The sequence below is a fragment of the Pongo abelii genome, chromosome 2 (assembly GCF_028885655.2).
Source record: "Pongo abelii isolate AG06213 chromosome 2, NHGRI_mPonAbe1-v2.0_pri, whole genome shotgun sequence".
In the NCBI taxonomy this organism is placed as follows: Eukaryota; Metazoa; Chordata; class Mammalia; order Primates; family Hominidae; genus Pongo; species Pongo abelii.
In genome coordinates, this window is record NC_085928.1 from 167,405,553 (window position 1) to 167,425,285 (window position 19,733).

The 19,733-nt window shown below is 40.2% G+C and overlaps 1 long non-coding RNA gene across 1 annotated transcript in view; it reads right to left on the bottom strand.

Annotated features, from left to right (window-relative positions):
- The window catches only part of LOC134761129 (uncharacterized), a 97,250-nt gene that overhangs the window by 25,273 nt on the left and 52,244 nt on the right, over positions 1-19,733 (bottom strand). The window contains exon 2 of the long non-coding RNA XR_010139414.1: positions 7,548-7,633. This is a non-coding gene — a long non-coding RNA (uncharacterized LOC134761129). The remainder of the gene's footprint in view (positions 1-7,547; positions 7,634-19,733) is intronic.

Sequence of the window (19,733 nt, forward strand, 5' to 3'; positions counted from 1 at the left end):
TTCCCAGATTTGCTACATTCAGGAAGAGCATCCCAAAGAAGAGAATCTGATATTTTTTGCAACTCATTTTTAGTCTTGGAAAGCCTGGTCATTAAAATGCAAAAAACTTCCAAGTGTGAGAATCCAAAGACCAGATCCCAGTCCTAGCCCTATACTAACTAGCCTTTGGAAATCATTTCTACTCTCTGGCTGCAGCTTCTGTGCTGATGATTCTCTGTTGATCTTCCACCAGCTTTATACTCCTCCCTGCTCTGCCCTGCTCTGAACCCGGGAATTGATCTCGGTGGTGACTTTGTTATTCTTTGGCTTCTCCTTGGGTTTGGTGGAAGGGAGTCCTCCAACAGGAGATCAGAGGGTTTGAGGAAAGAAGTTGGGGAGATACCACCCCCTTACCTTTGCATACACACACACACACACACTCTCTCACACACGCATGCACGTGCACACACACACACACAACACACTCTTCCACGGGGCTGCCGTGTGGCAGTGGCTGTATTCCTCTACGGCCTTCACGTCTGTTAGGTGACTCGTGCCCACAGCTTCAGCTCTTGCCGGGTTCTAGCTCCCTGTTTTGCTCCTTCAGCTGAGGTGTGGTAAGAGCTTTCCACCATGGCTGGTCCCAGAGAGCTTCAACATCCCTAACTCTTCCCAAATCTCAGTAAATAGTCCCTTCAAAAGACTCTATTTAATGAAACTTTTCAAATGTACCTTTTATTTCCTGAGGGGACCCCATCTGATGGGATTGTCTAATATGTATAATAAAGGGTTCAGACAAGTTGAAGCTTAAGGTACCTTTTGGCCCTACCATTCTCTGTATCTCTGACCACATTATGTTTGCTGACGGAAGAGGTAATTTTATAACCACAGACTTGCTCAAAGCATAGTAACTTACTTTTCTTAGGAGGCTTTGGCTTTCAAGTCTATTATTTTTAAAGTCAACCTAAGATGACTTTAACAGTCAATAGTCATCATCCATTATAGAAAACTGCTTATTCAAAATGCTTGGCTTGGAGTTGGCCAATAGACCCCAAAGCTGGTCCCTTTTCTCTAGGTTTTATTTAAGAACATCAGGATTTTTAAAAGCCTCTAATTATTTAGGGCACCTTTTCCTTTGCCTGATTCATGAAGTCCACCTTGCCCCAGTCATGTCCCTGCTGACCTGTCTGCAGGTTTGTCAGCCTGTCTCACTGGACCCCATCCATCTGGCCTATCTAATTGTAACCTCTGGGATGTAACTAGACACCAATGGCATTCTTCTTTTTGAGTAATCACATCAATGAGTTATATTAGCTGTCATATTAAAGTAGCTCTCTGCTAACCTCTGGTAATATGAGAACACAGTCCCCATTAGCTTTTCTTTCAGTTGGGTAACACCATATCCCTAAAGTTTTTGCTTACTTAATCCAAACTGGGATAAAATGCAAGAGAAGAAACAGAAAAGTAAGGAGATTTGAGAGTGGTTCAATATTTTATTTTGTGTGGCATTTTTTCCCAAAATATAAAAACAAACATGTTAAAAGCAGAAGTCTTGTAAAACCTCAGAATGTTGACCTGCTGAAAGAGGGATTCTGCCTTTTCTTAGGAAGTGAGGAAAAATGATAAGGGCTTTGGGAACATCAAACTTTACTTGGAAATAGCTGGGAGAGGGTGGTAAGATACATAATCCTCCTGTCAATTTTTACCATCTTTGTCTTGTACCCAACGATATTAGACCAGAATTAAAATAAATATCAGTATCTTACCTAACTGCCATATTTTATTACTCATCTAAGAAGAAAAAGTAAATGGCTTCCAGTTTTTTCATCTTGGGACATGGCTCAAAGCGTTTTACCAAATGTAAAAGGAATGTTTACAAAAATGCCTGGATTGCATTTTTTTCATATTTTAAATGAATCAAATATACTTTTTTCAATGTCTTCTGATGCCAATATCTTTCTCGATGAGTGTAATTTGAAAATAAGAAACAACGATTTTATAAGCTGATGTCACCTGTCATAAATTCAAATTTTCAAATCTTGTTAAACTCAGACTCTTGCTGTTTGGCATTGTCATGGTCCCAACCATCTTTCTACACTTGCCCTGAAGGCAGGAAGATGGGAAACAGGAAAATCAAACTGAAAGCATAGAAAATCAAACTGAGAGCATAGTGAGAAGAAGTTCATCTCACTTGTCCCTTCAAGTTCCCTGAACAAGTGAGGAGAGCTTGAGGGGACGACTTTTGTCTACAAAATTCAAGTTACCAGTCCTCTGTTTATATGCACACCCACTTTTATTTCCTGTGTGATTCTAGCTGTGGAGGAAGGTTTTTAATTAACAGTTTTAAAGAAGAAAAACAAAAGTATTCACTTCAGTAAAAATGCATCAAATCAAAAAGTCAAGTTACACGTTTTGGTAGTTCTTCTGTCCTTCATTTTTCTTTTCTCCTTCATTTCTTCTTTCCTTCCTTACTTCTTCTTTTGTTTCTTCCTTCTGTAGGGGCCAAGGGAAAACTTACCCCATCCCTGAAGTCTTACTGAAAACTGACAAAGGCAGATTAATAGAAGAAAAATGTATACATATAAATTTATTTTAACCTGCATGGCCCAGGGAAATAGCAGAAGTATGACCCAATAACCCAGTCAGGTACAGATGCTTATACACTCTTCTTCACAGGGAAGGGTAGATGGGGGAAATATGGCAATCTGAGCGATAATAAGTGATTTTTAGGGGGAATTGAATGGGCCCAATGCTTAGACAATGGCTAGTAAATAATTTTCTTTGGAAATTAGATAGGACCAACAGCAGACGATGGTTCAGGACAAAGTTTGTCTGGAATCCAAGTGTAATGTTTAATTTTCAATCTCTTCCTCTGTGATATGAATTTTAATCTTCTCTGGTTAATGACACTTCAGGGAGAGGATTAAAGGCAATTGTGTTCCTGTTTGGCAACTCCACTTTCTAGGTTGATAAGGAAACTTCAGAGAATAGCTTCATCCCGTGCTTTGGAAGAAACAGAGGACTGAGAGACAGGAGGGCTGGGGGGAAGTCAGAGAGGCCTTGAAGCTGCTTCATATGAAAGCACTATGTTTTGGGGTAACATTACAACATTTTCTGATCCCTGACCCACCTTTCCTCCCTCCCTCCTTCCCTTCTTCTCTTCCTTCCTTCCTTCTTTCCTTCCTTCCTTCCTTTCTTCCTTTCTTCCATTTTTATTCAGTGAAGTGGACAATGCCAGGACAATTAAAAACAATTGAATTGAATAAATAAGAACACCAGGATAGAATTGGACTCCTTAAAAACATATTAATTAGATACCAATCATGGCATCTGTGTATCACGCCGTATTTTGAATAATGGGAAAAGTGTGACTCTATGTTTGGCATGGGCCTGCTTATGTCCCATTAGAGTAAATACATAGATTGAATTTCCAGTCTTTCAGCATACCATTTCTGCTGCTTTCAGAGCAGCTGCTGCTTCTACCACTGTGACAGTTTGCTATTACCACCTCTGCTCTGCCTTTCTTGGTAGAAAGTCAGTTTGGTAAATTGCCAACTCCAGAGATGATTTCTATAGTAATGGGATGCCCAGGGCCATGGAATTACACACAGGATCATCAACTTGTGTCTAAATCGAACAACTGTGATAACTATAGTAAAATAAAGCTTTTATAATTAAATGCTTGAAAACAGAGCCAAGCAGAGAAAGGGAGAAGGCAGAAAAGCTCCCTCATGAATGAAATTCTAAACATATAATGTAGTTTTCTTACTTCCAGAAATCTTTTTGTTATAAACAAGATAAGAAATAATTCCCACTTTAGTCTTTTTCTATTTGAAAATATATTTCTAATCATGTGCTTGAAGACACTAAGCCCTGGTTTAAACTCCTGGTTTAAACCCAAGTGAAGTTTAGTCCCATTGCAGATGCAGAACAGCACAATTTATCCCAATAAAATCCCTGCATTCTTGGCATCTAGGACTAGGACTTGGCATCAGACTAGTAATTGGTCTGAAGCACTTATCTGATCCGAGAAAATGGGAAATCCTCTAGAACCGATACTTTTCCAATTTCTTAAAAACATCCAGGATTTGAGATTTCATGACCTCCCTCAGTGATATATTTTATATCACATGATCCTGGGACACAATTCTTTTATTCTAGTTTGAAGAGAGATCTATTTCCTGTCCTTTGTTCCTTTGAGAAATAAAATACAATGACTTTATCATACCAGGCCTCATTTTCATTTTAAGGAGGTGGTCTGACTAGACGATCTGCAAACCCCTCTAACTCAAACATTCTGATTCCTATTTATTAATATTTTGGCTTCAGTTAAAAAGCAAACAACTCGCCGGGCACTGTGGCTCATGCCTGTAATTCCAGCACTTTGGGAGGCTGAGGTGGCGGATCACCTGAGGTCAGGATTTTGAGATCAGCCTGACCAACATGGAGAAACCCAGCCTCTACTAAAAATACAAAATTAGCTGGGCATGGTGGTGCATGCCTGTAATCCCAGTTACTCAGGAGGCCGAGGCAGGAGAATGGCTTCAACTTGGGAGGCAGATGATGCGGTGAGCCGAAATCGCGCCACTGCATTCTAGCCTGGGCAACAAGAGTGAAACTCCATCTGAAAAAAACAAAACAAAACAAAACAAAAAAACTCTCTACTTGAAGACAGAAAGGGAAACATGTAGGAGCCGTTAATGTTACCTAAATGAATGAATAAAGGAATGTATTCATACCCTTTCTAAATCCTGTTTTCTTGACCAAGCAATTAAGTTTCCCTCAATTTCGTTTTCTATTTGACTAATTGTTCGTTAAAAATAACTAGGGAGAAGAAACTATCATCAGAGTGAACAGGCAACTTACAGAATGGGAGAAAATTTTTGCAATCTATCCATCTGACAAAGGGCCAATATCCAGAATCTACAAGGAACTTAAACAAATTTACAAGAAAAAAAAAGCCCATCAAAAAGTGGGCAAATGATGTGAACTGACACTTCTCAAAAGAAGACATTTATGTGGCCAACACACATAAGAAAAAAAGCTCATCATCACTGGTCGTTAGAGAAATGCAAATCAAAACCACAATGAGATACCATCCCACGCCAGTTAGAATGGTCATCATTAAAAAGTCAGGAAACAAGAGATGCTGGAGAGGATGTGGAGAAACAGGAACGCTTTTACACTGTTGGTGGGAGTGAAATTAGTTCAACCGTTGTGGAAGACAGTGTGGCAATTCCTCAAGGATCTAGAACCAGAAATACCGTTTGACCCAGCAACCCCATTACTAGGTATATACCCAAAGGATTATAAATCATTCTACTATAAAGACACATGCACACGTATGTTTATTGCAGCACTATTCACAATAGCAAAGACTTGGAACCAACCCAAATGCCCATCAATGATAGACTGGACAAAGGAAATGTGGCACATGTACACCATGAAATACTATGCAGCCATACAAAAGGATGAGTTCATGTCCTTTGCAGGGACATGGATGAAGCTGGAAACCATCATTCTCAGCAAACTAACACAGGAACAGAAAGCCAGACACCGCATGTTCCCACTCATAAGTGGGAGCTGAACAATGAGAACACATGGACACAGGGAGGGGAACATCACACACCAGGGTCTGTCAGGGGGTGGGGAGCCGGGGGAGAGAGAGCATTAGGAGAAATAGCTAATGTAGATGACGGGTTGATGGGTGCAGCAAACCACCATGGCGCGTGTATACCTATGTAACAAACCTGCGTGTTCTGAACATGTGTCCCAGAACTTAAAAGTATAATTAAAAAAAAATAACCAAGGACATAAGGATGCATAGTGGAAAGAAAATGGGCTTCTACACCACATTTACTAGTTACAGAAACAGAAACAAGTTGTTTAACTTGTCTGAGGCTTACATTTTCTTCTTTGTCATATGGACTAATGAAAGTTACCTCAAGGATTGTCGCATAATGTATGTCAAGAGGCTGACACAGTAGAAAAACAACAACAATATTTTGTCCCTTTTCTCTAAAACAGATTTTAAGTTATAGCTTTTTTTTTTTAATAAGTTGATTGTGGCAGAGACTGCTATTTGTTTATTCCAATCTGCAAATAGCAGTCCCTTCCTTCTAGGCTTTAGAGTCCCTCCCTTCTAGTAACAAGACTATAATTTGAGTTGACCCAGATAAAGACATCTTCTAGCCTCCCTTGTAGCTATATTCAGCCATGCAAAAAAGTTCTGCCAGCAAATATAAGCCAAAGGATCATGTATTACCTTCCAGGAGGTCTCCTTAAGAGGAGGCACTTTTCTTTCTTCCTTCCTTTTTCTTGTCGCTTGTATCATAGATTTATAGCTGTAGCTAGGTCTACCACCTTGAACTCCTGGGATGTGGAACACGTATTAGGGATAGTAGAATAGAAAGTTGAAGGGGATTTGGGTGACGCTTTAAGTTTCTATGCAGGCCTTAGCTGCTTACATATAGACTTCCTTTGTTGGATAAATAAATTTCAATCTGGTTTAACCCATTGTTATGTGGATGTTTTCTGTTATATGCTGCCAAACCCAGGAGATAATATCAAGTGGACAAAATATACTTTAATTCTAACTAATAAATTCTTTCTTTCTTTCTTTCTTTCTTTCTTTCCTTCTTTCTTTTTCTTTCCTTCCTTCTTTCCTTCTTTTTTTTTTTTTCTTTTCAAGACAGTGTCTCACTCTGTTGCCCAGGCTGGAGTACAGTTGCATGATCTCAGCTTATTGCAGCCTTGACCTCCCAGGCTCCCAGGCTGGGTCCCAGCTACTCCCACCTCAGTCTCCCAAGTAGTTGGGACCACAGGTGCATGCCAGCACAGCCAGCTAATTTTTTTTTTTGTAGAGATGAGGTTGAGGTTTCACCATGTTGCCCAGGCTGGTCTCAAACTCCTGGGCTCAAGCAGTCTGCCCACCTTGGCCTATCAAAGTGCTGGGATTACAGACGTGAGCCACAGCACCAGGCCTACTGTATATTTATTAACAACTTATATATTAAGCTTCTTTTCATCCCTATTGACTTCGATTATACTAAAACCACAATGATGGTTCTCATTTAACTGTAATACCTATAGTTTTCCTTTAGTATTTGTAACTAGACTGCAATAAGCTTCATGTTTGTTTTGGCCTCTTCTCCAACAGGTCAAGGTCATTTTCATTTATGTTTTCACAATTATTAATAGCATTACTAATTCATAACAATTTAGAAGACAATATGGTTGAGTTAAGTGGCCTAGGATTTGGAGTTCAAAGGTCTAGACCAACACCAGTAGTAGTATTATTGGCTATGTGACTTTGCACAAGTCCTTTAATTTCTCTGAGCCTTAGTTTTATTCACAAGAAACAGAGGTAATAATAATAATCCTGCGTTATTGACTTATTGGTATATTGTGAAAATCTGGTAGGGGAATATATTTGAAAGTATTTTGTAAAAGATAAAGCAACATGCAAATGTTAGTTGTTATTAATAATATTAGAATCTTCAAATATAAGAGGCACATACTAAGTTTCTTTATCCATACACACATTGAATAGAAATGTAAGAGGATACCTTTAAAGATTCCAATATATATGGCAGTTTCCAATATCTTCTGTTACTTTTCTGAGGGTAGAATGAATCTTCAATTAAAGATCTTCCTGCAAAATATTAACAAAGCAGAATAATGGTCACGGACGATGAATATTTTTGCTTTAGAGTTGTTTAGATGTAGATAGAGGATAAATATTTAAGATCTTGAAATTGAACAATGACTCTTAGGATCTTTGTACTCTTGGTTCTCTCCATCTCCCTTCTCCCCACACCATGCCAGTATGGATCAGGGGAATCTGAGGACATTGTCCTTGAAGAGCATGACAGAAAGGTCAAAGCCATCCTTTTATAGCTTGCCAATCATTTGGGACACAACTAAAAGTGTCAGTAATAATCAAGATAACTTATATCTATTACTGTCTCATTGTCCAGGTGGGCAATCATAGCAAGAATTATTCAAGCTCAATTTCCTCTTCAAAAGCTGTATTGATTACTGCATAATATTTTCTGATGGTCCAAAGATTTTATGGTCACTCCCCATATGAACTGGAAATACCCATTTGTTTCCTAACAGTTATGCTAAAATTCCAGTTACAAGGGTTCTGAATATGAATATGCCTTAGTAGAAGAACTGAACTTAAAGCCATGTGTATTTATCTTTTATATTATGATTTTACTGAATCTGGTACACTGATGTACCCTTTTAGGGTGAATATACATCTTGGTTTGCCTGAACAGTCCTAGTTTGTACTTACTGTTTCAGCATAATTATTAACAGTGCCCTCTTTACCTTCTAAAGGAATGATAAATTATATGCTTACTCCCTTTGAGAAGCATTTTATTATACTGGTTGAGCAAAACGGAATGTCTTTGTAATTCTAGGCAGGGACCATTATTTTGTGCACAATCTGCCCTGTTGTGATGAGTTTGAAACCACAACTCTTATAATCTGTGTATCCTTGAGACCCAAGAACAAGCCTGACTGACTAATTCATCCTTTCCTTAGGAAAGAAAAATATCACTTAAAAATATCACCACCTCTGAATATCTGTATCAGAGGTTGACAAAATTTTTGTAATGGACCAGATGATAAATATTTCAGTTTGCTCAATTCTGCTGCTATAGCATGAAAACAGCCAGACAATATGTAAACAAGTGGATGCCCTGTGTTCCAACAAAACTGTACTGACAAAAGCAGGAGGAAGGCCTGGTCTGGTCTGCATCCTTCAGTGTGCTAACCCCTGATCTAGTGTTATAATATTCTCTCGATAACTCAATGGAATCTATATTGTCCAGATTTCTTTTAAAGTATTAAGAGGAGCAAAAGGCTGTTTAGCTGGACTTGGTTAGATTATAATTAATATTATGGAAAGACATTCCCATTTCTTATCAACAAAGCTCCTAATCTTCTGTCATTAACACGTCCTGTTCAGTCCAGTGAATTACAGTCCACATTCAATCTACTGAAGTACAATGATGATGTTCCCTTTCTAAAAAAGCCAACACAAATGTGTGTCCTTCACATGCTGTGGGATTGACAGGCAGCTAGCTTTTATTGCTTAGGTGTTTAAAAATTGTTTGGTGTCTAACATGTATTAAAAAAGAAGTTTTTGGAAATTTTCATTTTATTCTGTATCTCCTTGTGTTTTCATAGGATGAGCAGAAGGGTACAAATCTGCCTTTGGGAAATACATCTTAAATGCAGAGATAAACAAGTTTGCATCTATTAAAGGAGAATTGGAGAGAGGGGAGAATTGAAAACACACCAGTGGTTAGAACAGAATTGAAAACACATCAGTGGTTAGAAAATACACCAGTGGTTAGAGGAAAGTCCACTGCCTTTAAGTTGAAACAGAAGGAAAGACATGAAGGAAAGTCTTCAATGAAATGAAATAAACGCTGAAACTATACTCAGAAATACATCAAAACCCCGGGTTCTTGTCTTGCTATGTTGAGAACTGCAATAATATGGTATGGTACACAGTGGGTGTGAGTAACACGTGTGTGTGTGTGTGTGTGAACAGGAATTAAAATTAGACAGTAACAAAATGTCAAGACCAAGATATTGGACATATTAAGCAAAGAAATGAATTCTGTAATGTAAATAGACAAAGTATGACATGCTCTAAATGATGATGAGTTGACGAATTCTTTGCTGTCTGACCTGAAATATTAAGCCCCAATCAGGAATGAGTGGACTGTCTCTCCTGGAGAGGTAGGCACGAGTTGCAGCCTGGGGAAAGAGGAAACATAAAAGCAGATCTAGATTTGCCTTGCAATGAGAGCTGCATATTAATCTAAAGAATTTCCAAAAAATCAAAAAGACATTTTTCAGCAAAATACACCCCTAGAGCCTCAATCATAAAGCAAGGGAATAAACTTGAAACAGGATTGATTTCATCTTAAAGGGAATATTTCTTTGAAATGCTACCAACTGTAGTTGTCTTATTTGGTTTTCAATCCTATAACAAAATTGTGCCATATTGTGTCAAATAAGAAGATAATATAATGGCTTTAAACAAATTTTGTAATTATGGGATCAATCAAAAGTGCATTAAATTTGTGTGTATTTGGGAAGTTACGCCATTGAATACTAAGTAGCTCTAAATATCAACCTTCATTTTTCACTTCCATTTCGAGACCTTAACTCTAAAAGGGTGAGATTTCCATAATAGAAGTTACAGACTAGCAGAGATTCTGTGAATTTTAGTTGTTTGGTATTCTCTTTAGAAAATACCAGGCACTGCTCTGGCAGAGATTGAAGATATTTGGGCACGACAGAGATTTTGTGTTCTAATGTTTCTTTTATCATACCCTAAGTATGATTCTAAGCTTTGAGCATACTCAGCTTTCATTGGCACATAAACCAGACTCATGAAAAACTGGGTTGCTTGTCCTAAGGGAAGCATTGACAACTGGGTCCTATTTGGTTCAGTTTTTACAAAACGATCTTTTCAGCATTTGATGTCCCTTGATTAGAGAGGAAAAGAGATGAATAGGTTAGGAAGGCCTTGCGGATCTTCAAAAAGCCAGGCAGGCCTGAAATTGAAGTTCTGCTCCAATAATTAGGAATGTGGGCAAGTCATTTCCTTCTCCAGACTTCGGTTTGCTTATCTATGAATTGAGGGAAATTTTAGTACCCTCTTTACTAAGCTGTGAGAATGATCTAAGACAATGAATGCAAACACCCCCAAAGTCTGGCACATAATAAGGGCTCAAAAAACACGTAGCTATTTGATAAAGACCCCAAAGTTGTGATTAACTAAAACCATCACAGTTTCTTAGTAAGCTTGGTAGGAAGTAGGTATGAGAGGTGTTCTTTTTTTAGGTAATTTTATTTTATTAGTACCAAAAGCAGAACTAATAACCTTCAGTAGGATTTGAGAAGGCAGAGGATATTAGCACAGAAAATTGAGACTGCAAACAATGTCCCTGGCAAAGTAACAGTTTTTTTTTTAATCTCTTGAGATTTAACAAATCTTTAACCTCATGCCCTTTTACACATCTTCCTAGAAATTCCTTCTGTCATTGGCCTTTTTTGTTTTTGTTTTTGTTTTTTTGACAGAGTCTTGTTCTGTCGCCCAGGCTGGAGTGCAGTGGCAAGATCTTGGCTCACTGAAAACTCTGCCTCCTGGGTTGAAGCAAACCTCCTGCCTCAGCCTCGGGAGTAGTTGCAACTATAGGCACCTGCTACCACACCTGGCTAATTTTTGTATTTTTAGTAGATATGGGATTTTACCATGTTGGCCAGCCTGGTCTCGAACTCCTGACCTCAAGTGATCCTCCAGCCTCGGCCTCCCAAAGTGCTGGGATTATAGCCGTGAGCCATCGTGCCTGGCTATGGGCTTGTTTATTTAAAATGTATTTACTATAGACTTTTGGTATAAATCGGCTGTATGTTCAAGATTTTGACACACAAATGTAGAAAGTAGTACTATGTCAACATATTTTTGCCTCCCTGTGCTAACATGTTTCCATGGAAGAAAGTATATTTTGGAACTTTATATTTTCTTTTTCTGTTTATTAAAAAACTTCCCTGCATGCAAAGTCCATGGAAAAGTTATCGTTTATCCTTTATATCTTAAGACATGATTTACCCTAAGAAAATCTTTCTAACAAGTGCACTGTAGCATAAAGTAAACGGTGCCTGACATTTATCACATGAGTATTACACGAACTCTGAGGAATAAAGAAGTCACTCGAAACCATCCAAGGATCTGGGAGAAGAGGTGAGTGGAAGAAACCAGAATGGGCCTATCCTTCACTTGGCAATGGGGGCATGTCATGCCCTACACTACGTACTCTATATAGCCTCGTAGCAGTCTAGTGAAGTCTATGTTCCCATTTAATGAATGAGAACACTGAGAATCAGAGAATTCAGTAATCAGCTGAAAATCATATGACTACCAAGTGGCAGACCTGAGATTTGAACTCAAAGTTTACATTCCTTGCAGTTGAATCAAGTGTCCTTTAGCACCTATTCCATCTTGCAAAATAACATTGGTTCTAAGGCTGATTCTCTCCTTTGGCCTCACTAGAAAAGTGATGCTTTTGCTGCCTTAAGGAGCTGTGGGACTAGGAAAATAAAAGCGTTTCTCTATAGCAGTTTTCTAAAAGTGTGATCTCCAGACCAGCAGCATCAGCTTCACCCGGGACCTTAGAAGTGCAACTTCTCAGGCCCCTTCCCAGACATACTGAATCAGAAACTCTAGAATGTGGCCAGCAGGCAGTGATTTAACAGGCCATCCAGGGGATTCCGATGGGTGCTAAAGTTTGCGAACCACTGTTCTATTGCTCTAGACGTCCTCTCTTCAAAATAGTAAATTTGAGCTGGAGGCCTACAGTTTGTCCTGCCTTATCAGTCAATGGCCAACAATGGAGCCTGCCCTGGAAGGGCAGAAGTGAGAAGAATCCCATGAGCAATGCTGAAAATGTTTCCATGCAGAGCCCAAAGATAGATAGTTTTCAGCCTTTCCAAAAAGTAATACAAAACGCACTCTGTCCATTCTTGGCAACAGCATGGAAGCCTTTTAATTAGTCCACGTTGAAGGAAATAGAGATGTACTCATTAAGTAATTGCTCTGATTACCAGTGGGCAGAAGTGTGCATTGTTGTCAGATGCATTTGTTAGGAGTCAGCAATCCTGTGAAACTGAAGGCTTCTTACAGAGAGTGTTAAAATAAAAGGACTCCAACAAGCCATGTGGGTGAGAGGGAGGTGGCATTGATGGCAAGAACAGTCCCAGAACCAAACACACACAAAGATGCATGTGCACACACACATATACATTCACTCACTCAAAAATATCAGTTCACACTGTGCAGACTGATGAATGGCCTGTATTCCAGGGAAGTGAGCATTAATATTCCTGAGACTCCCTGAAAATTCCAAGAAAATATCAAGGCCTGGCACCTTCCTCCAAGTTCCCATTGCATGGGGTTGAATGTCTTACTGAAGGTAAGTCATCCCAGTGATAAAACATACAGACCCAAGTTATAGGAATATAAGAAATTGAGATGCATTCCATTTATAAGAATGTCCCATCTTAGTATAACTGTGGGTTCTATTACTAGCACACACAATCCTGGTAATGAGTCTGAGTAATGGTATTGGAAAGGAACTCTGAAACTGTGTCCTCCCCCGCCTCCCCAACTAAAGGATCTTTCTTATAGTAGCTCTGTTCCAGTATCATCTTTCTGATGCCACACAAATTGGATCAAGTGCCTGCTAGATGGGCCCAGGCTGTTGAGGTGCTGGACTCAAGCCACAGAGGCCAGTTCCTGGGATTGAGGTTCCCAACAGCACTGGATCAGGAAAGAGGAAATAGGCCCATAACTAAGTAGGTGACCTTTCTGGCTAAAGCCAAGGGCAATTGGCTTCATCCAGTCAAATCACCGTGGATGATGGTCTATCAGTGGTGGCCAAAGACAGTCTCTTCAAGGGGCCAAGGGAAGAGCAGGTTCTCTAAGAGGCACGGGGTGATGGGGCTGACAGTGAAACGGCAGTTACCACATTGAGCTAAAGTTGGTGGTGGACATCCCTGTCTCCTCCACAATATTCTGAGAATCATCACAATGTCTTATTAATCTTAATAAAGCCACTTTCTGGAATATCAACATGTTAGAGTATAAACATAAATTAATTTTATTTTTCTAAAAAAGTTGCTTTCTTTGTCCAGCAAAATGTGAGCAGAAGTAAAGGCCATAGCTGGGTGGAAGCCTTTAAGAGCCAGTGCATGTTGTGATTGGATAAACCAGGCTCTATTCAGAGGTCCTAGTGCAAGGCAGTCCATTCCTTTCCTGGATGGTTGATCATTTGGGCAAAGACATACTCCATGCACTGCATTCAGTTTCTCATTTAATCTCCTAACAATCCCATGAAGTAGGTTTTGTGATCTCCAGGTTAAAAACAAGGCAAATGTGACCCAGGGAGATTAGCTGCCCAGAGTCACGTAGCAGAGTCAGGATTCAAATGAGGCCTTACTCTTGGCACTGCACTCAGCCACTTGGTTAGAAAATGTTTCTTTCTTTAGAATCCTGTGTTAGTTTGCTTGGGCTTCCATAACAAAATACCACAGGCTGGGTGGCTTAATAGAACTTTTCTCACTGTTATGGAGGCTGGGAAGTCTGAGATCAGGGTGTCTGCAGGTTTGGTTTCTTCTGAGGACTCTCTGGCTTGCAGATGGCCATCTTCTCACTATGTCTTCACATGGTTTTTCTTCTGTGTGCACAAGTCTGTGGAGTCTCTCAGCAAGTCCATATCTCTTTTTATGAAGACAGATTGGAAGCCTCATTTTAACCTCATCTCACCTGTTTATAGGCCCCCTCTCTAAATATGGTCACATCCTGAGGTACTAGGGGTTAGGGCTTCAACATATGGATTTCGGGGGGACACAACTGAATCCATTACATGCCCCAATCTGTCTCTTACATTTTCCCACATTGGGACTAGTTCTCCTCTCTCTAGTTCCCAGATATGTGAAACGCTTTCCCCCTTGCAACAGTCATCCAAAGATAGGACCTTCTTCCCATGTGGTCTAACCAATGCTGAGGATCATTCAACACTTACCTCTCTTGTTTCAAATACTATTCTTCCCTTGGTCTTAGGTTTTTTAACAGCTGCATCATTCAGCTGTCTCTTCATGAGCTTTTGTTCAATATAAATCCTATAATTTCTTTGGGGTGCCTTTGGTGTCAGGTTTAATCTCCCCCATTCTATTATCATTCAATTGATTTTTTGAACCTGAATGTAGTCATTTACATTCACATTTGGTTTTGTTTATGATTATATGACACATGTTTATTACCATTCTCATTACATTTCCTCTTGTTATTTTTGACTTCTTACTTGTGGCTTTGAAGAGCTTTTGTACATAATGCTGTTTTTCTTATATACTTGTTAGTCATGTCAACTATACGTCCATTACTTCATGAGTATATCTTCTCTACCATTATCAAAGTTGTTGGGAGATATGTTTAACCAAAAAGGTCTGACAGAGCTCTAAGTCACCCTTGAACTGTGCCCCTGTAGTTTGACATTTAGGTGCATAGAAGAACACTGGTGAACTCACCGAGCATCCTGCCAACATTTGTCATCAGAGATTCCTTTCTCCTCTGAGTCAAAGAAGCTGACAGCCCCCATCCATTCCATCTTTTTCTTGGGCTAGCATGCAGGTTGGTAAGCTTACTAGGACTCAAACCACATCTTTTTGGCTGCTGGAGGTTTGATTTCCCTGCTGGCTTTGACTCAGGAGCCCTTAGGTATGCTTCTGGATCCTGGAGGCTCAGCAGTCACTCAGCTGGATCTAGCCCAAGCAGAGCTTGCCCACGGGGAACCCTAGGAGAACTCTCATGGGCTGGGAAGAGCCTTAGTTCTGACAAGCTAAGTGTTCCAAAGGGATTTCCCTTCACTAGGGGTGCTTCGGTCTGTATTGTGGCTATTCTCAAATTCAAATAACGGAATAGAAAACAGTCCCTGATTTAATCTGCTGCTCCAGCCCCTGCGAGGACACAGCTGGTGAGGGTGTGCTGCTCTATTCACAAGCTAGTCCCTTCTCTCCAGCCTTGCAATAATTTTGTTGTCTTTGTTATTCTATATCCTGCGGTGACTTCCCTGAGTGCAGTGAGTGATTAATTTAGCTGGTGTCACAGGCTACAACATGTTGATATAAAGGGGAAAAGAAAGAGAAAAAGGGAAGTGTGGAAAGGGTGGAAGGCTACTGAGGCAAACACACACAGAACCCAAGCTCCAGCCCTCACACAAAACACTCCATTGGCCAAAGTGACCCCATGACATTGTTTTTGTGAACATGAGTATGAACCTCTGAATGGTTGAGTTCCGAAATTCAAAGCCTGAAACTCTCCCAGGGCTTTCTCACTTCCCCCACTGCCTCTGAAACATCAATAGCTTCAGGAAATAATGAAAAACAAATCAGAAATAAAATCAGCCCTTGAAAACCTATGGTTCTCTATAAAAAGGGCATCTACTGTTCAAGTGCCAGTTCACAACAAAGCAAGCTTCAGGATGTTGCGTGGAAACAAATTCCAAGGGGGGTTTAGTCTCTTTTGTTGTTGTGGCAGTTTTAATGCCCAACTTAACCCTTTATTCTTCTTGGCTCACAAAGCTAAGAAGGGCTCATGCAGCTATGGATTTTTGAGATAGCGTATTGTTCATCAGTCTGAGGTGGAAGTTTGTGCATATGGTTTATAATATTGGTGAGGGAAGTAGTTGATTCAAGGGATAATCCTCTTTATACCTTACATAAGGTAGTTAGTTGTTTTTATAATACCTTGGAAAGACCTTAATTTCATAATGGTGAAACCACTGTAGTGGGACTGTAAATCATCAAGATTCTTTATGTAATATAGTTTCCACCATCTGTAATCCAATGACCCCCTCACCATTTTGTAATCTTACTTCTAAATATTGGGTTATGAAGTAAAATTGAGAGGGAATGATTTTTTGTATTCACACTAAGCCCAGGTTTTGACAATTTTATCTTAACATTATTCTTAGAGAGAGCTGCAATAATTTTCATTTAAAAGTAATACAATTTCATTAAAGAAAATATAGAAAATATTATCTAAAAAGTTAACCAAAATGTCATTACACAGAGATTACCACTGTTAATATGTTTGGGCTTTTTTTTCCATTCACAAAAGTATGTATGTGGATATATGTTTCTACGCTTTATTCCAAAAATGAGATAAATGCTGTAGTTATTATTTTGTAACCTATATTTCTCCACTTAATAAATTATAAACAATTCCATGGGATTTTTATTCTTTCTACATTATTTTTAATGTTTGCACAGATTTCATTTAATTGGAGCATGGAGGGGTAAAATGATACATGTTCTCATTTCATTTAAAAAGTGTAAGAAGGGGGTGGAGCCAAGATGGCCAAATAGGAAGAGCTCCAGCCTAGAGTTCCCAGCATAAGCGATGCAGAAGATGGGTGATTTCTGCATTTCCAACTGAGGTACCGGGTTCATCTCACTGGGGAGTGCTGAACAGTGGGTGCAGGACAGTGGGTGCAGGGCACCGTGCATGAGTTGAAGCAGGGCAAGGCATCGCCTCACCCGGGAAGCGCAAGGGGTCAGGGAATTCCCTTTCCTAGTCAAAGAAAGGGGTGACAGATGGCGCCTGGAAAATTGGGTCACCCCTACCCTAATACTGCACTTTCCCAATGGGCTTAACAAACCACACACCAGGAGATTATATCCCGCACCTGGCTCGGAGGGTCCTATGCCCACGGAGCCTCGCTCACTGCTAGCACAGCAGTCTGAGATCAAACTGCAAGGCAGCAGCAAGGCTGGGGGAGGGGCGAATGCCATTGCTCAGGCTTGAGTAGGTAAACAAAGCGGCCAGGAAACTCGAACTGGGTGGAGCCCACCACAGCTCAAGGAGGCCTGCCTGCCTCTGTAGACTCCACCTCTGGGGGCAGGGCACAGACAAATAAAAGAGAGCAATAACCTCTGCAGACTTAAATGTCCCTGTCTGACAGCTTTGAAGAGAGTAATGGTTCTCCCAGCACGCAACTTGAGATCTGAGAACGGGCAGACTGCCTCATCAAGTGGGTCCCTGACTCCTGAGTAGCCTAAATGGGAGGCACCCTCCAGTAAGGGCGGACTGACACCTCACACAGCCAGGTAGTCCTCTGAGACAAAACTTTCAGAGGAATGATCAGGCAGCAGCATTTGCGGCTCACCAATATCTGCTGTTCTGCAGCCACTGCTGCTGATACCCAGGCAAACAGGGTCTGGAGTGGACCTCCAGTAAAGTCCAAAAGACCTACAGCTGAGGGTCCTGACTGTTAGAAGGAAAACTAACAAACAGAAAGAACATCCACACCAAAAACCCATCTGTACGTCACCATCATCAAAGACCAAATGTAGATAAAAGCACATAGATGGGGAAAAACAGAGCAGAAAAACTGGAAACTCTAAAAATCAGAGTGCCTCTCCTCCTCCAAAGGAACGCAGCTCCTCACCAGCAACAGAACAAAGCTGAATGGAGAATGACTTTGACGAGTGGAGAGAGGAAGGCTTCAGAAGATCAAACCACTCCGAGCTAAAGGAGGAAGTTTGAACCAATGGCAAAGAAGTTAAAAACTTTGAAAAAAAATTAGACGAATGGATAACTAGAATAACCAATGCAGAGAAGTCCTTAAAGGACCTGATGGAGCTGAAAACCACAGCACGAGAACTACATGATGAATGCACAAGCCTCAGTAACTGATGCGATCAACTGGAAGAAAGGGTATCAGCGATGGAAGATGAAATGAATGAAATGAAGCGTGAAGAGAAGTTTAGAGAAAAAAGAATAAAAAGAAATGAACAAAGCCTCCAAGAAATATGGGACTATGTGAAAAGACCAAATCTACGTCTAATTGGTGTACCTGAAAGTGATGGGGAGAATGGAACCAAGTTGGAAAACACTCTGTAGGATAATATCCAGGAGAACTTCCCCAATCTAGCAAGGCAGGCCAACATTCAAATTCAGGAAATACAGAGAACACCACAAAGATACTCCTCAGGAAGAGCAACTCCAACACACATAATTGTCAGGTTCACCAAAGTTGAAAAGGAAAAAATGTTAAGGGCAGCCAGAGAGAAAGGTCAGGTTACCCACAAAGGGAAGCCCATCAGACTAACAGCGGATCTCTCGGCAGAAACTCTACAAGCCAGAAGAGAGTGGGGGCCAATATTCAACATTCTTAAAGAAAAGGATTTTCAACCCAGAATTTCATATCCAGCCAAACTAAGCTTCATAAGTGAAGGAGAAATAAAATGCTTTACAGACAAGCAAATGCTGAGAGATTTTGTCACCACCAGGCCTGTCCTACAAGAGCTCCTGAAGGAAGCACTAAACATGGAAAGGAACAACCGGTACTAGCCACTGCAAAAACATGCCAAATTGTAAAGACCATCGATGCTAGGAAGAAACTGCATCAACTAACAAGCAAAATAACCAGCTAACATCATAATGGCAGGATCAAATTCACACATAACAATACTAACCTTGAATGTAAATGGGCTAAATGCTCCAATTAAAAGGCACAGACTGGCAAACTGGATAAAGAGTCAAGACCCATCAGTGTGCTGTATTCAGGAAACCCATCTCATGTGCAGAGACACACATAGGCTCAAAATAAAGGGATGGAGGAAGATCTACCAAGCAAATGGAGAACAAAAAAAGGCAGGGGTTGCAATCCTAGTCTCTGATAAAACAGACTTTAAACCAACAAAGATCAAAAGAGACAAAGAAGGCCATTACATAATGGTAAAGGGATCAATTCAGCAAGAAGAGCTAACTATCCTAAATACATATGCACCCAATACAGGAGCACCCAGATTCATAAAGCAAGCCCTTAGTGACCTACAAAGAGACTTAGACTCCCACACAATAATAATGGGAGACTTTAACACCCCACTGTCAACATTAGACAGATCGAGACATAGAGTTAACAATGATATCCAGGAATGAATGATATCCAGGAATTGAACCCAGCTCTGCACCAAGCAGACCTAATAGACATCTACAGAACTCTCCACCCCAAATCAACAGAATATACATTCTTTTCAGCACCACATCACACCTATTCCAAAATTGACCACATAGTTGGAAGTAAAGCACTCCTCAGCAAATGTAAAAGAACAAAAATTATAACAAACTGTCTCTCAGACCACAGTGCAATCAAACTAGA